Raw genomic sequence first — 1,626 nt, forward strand, 5'->3', positions numbered from 1 at the left:
TTTTTTTTTTCTTTAAAGGCATGTGAAAAACTGTTCTGAATCTTCTCGGGAGGCCCTAATTAGATTGTAAGGTACTGGCGAGAAGGGACTGTCTTACTCATCTCTAACTGTTGTGCAAAAAAGTATTGGGTGCTGTGAGCATAAAAAGCATTACCTACATATACACAGGAACTGAATGCAAGAAACAAACTACACATCCAGGCAAAGTACACAGAAGTGTCCTTGAGGTATAAACCTTTTTAAAGAAGGGAACCCCATCCTGTGAAGCTAAAATTCTGGTTTTAGGTAAAACTTCACCAAGTGTGAGAAACTTTAACAGAGACTAAGAAATACTTTGCAGGATTTACCAACCAAGTTTTCTCCAAGTTTTTGTATCATTCAAAAACGTCCAAAATTACTTCAGCAAGAAATGGTCTTTTAAAACCAGGTCTTGAAGGGTACTGTAATCTGAATAGCAAATTCATCTGGATGAGGGGTGCTCAAAAACACTCTTTTAAAAGCCACAACAAAAGTGACAATTCTCAGGACATCTGTTAGGACAACGGGTCCAGCCTGGCCATGCTGCCAACTTCCAGGTCTCTAACCGTCCTGCTGGCAGTATTGGAAGGGGATCCTCTGTAAGTTCCTGAAAGGACGCTCAGCGGCCAAATCAGGAGGCAAAACGGAAATACCGAAGGCTCCGTGGCCTTGGTGGCAGGGCACGCTGTTTCAGGCATTGAGAGTTATGTTTGAAAAAAAAAAAATTCATTTAAAGGTAAATGCCAGCATTACAGTGGATTTAAGTCATGGTAAGAAATCTTTCATGATGAGGACCACTTAAAAATCTTGGACCCAAGACAAAAGTCTAAAGAAACTAGCCCACCTAGAAAATCCGCCGCACGCGGGACCAGAACTGACAACATCACACGGTCCGCGGGTTCGTGTGGAGCGACCCTGGCTGACTCCTACAGACACAGGGACACCCCAAAGGCCCAATCATGCCCCTAGGAAGGTAACACGGTTGTTCCCTATGCAGAAACAACCTACTGTAATGGGACACACGGCAATGACTGCTCTGATCCCCAACAGCCGACCCCTTAGGTGCTGAGACGTGAGGGAGAGGCAGTTCACAAACACACCAAAGCCGGATATTTCAGGTACGTGTCCATGCTCCTTCCCATTAATGTTCCTTTCAGTAGATTCCCTCCATCCACGACCGAACCTGGATTTAGAGAAGGGAGAGAGGCGTGAGGGGAACAGCTCGATGCGGGAGGATGCCCTCGCCACTTGCACTGTCCCTTCCGGGGATCGGCCCAGCTGCCCAGTACAGACCCCGAAGGAGGCAGGGGCGTCCCGGGGACGTGCGGCTCCTTTGGGCCCCTGTGCGTCCCGGGACGGGCGCGCGCTCTCGTGGCCGAGCAGGTGCCCGCGCCCCCTCCAGGCTCCCCCATGGGGTCGGCCCAGCTGCCCGCGAGCAGACCCCGGAGCGGGGGCGTCCCGGGAACCTGCGGTTTCTCTGGGCTCCCGGGCGTCCCGAGGACGGGCGCGCGCTCCCCAGGCCCGGCAGGTGCCCGCGGCCGCGGAGGGAGGGGGCGGCGGGGAGCCCCGCCCAGGTGCCGGGCCCCGCGCCGAGTCCCCGCGGGGGCG

Source organism: Ailuropoda melanoleuca, chromosome 9 (genome assembly GCF_002007445.2).
Source record: "Ailuropoda melanoleuca isolate Jingjing chromosome 9, ASM200744v2, whole genome shotgun sequence".
Lineage (NCBI taxonomy): Eukaryota > Metazoa > Chordata > Mammalia > Carnivora > Ursidae > Ailuropoda > Ailuropoda melanoleuca.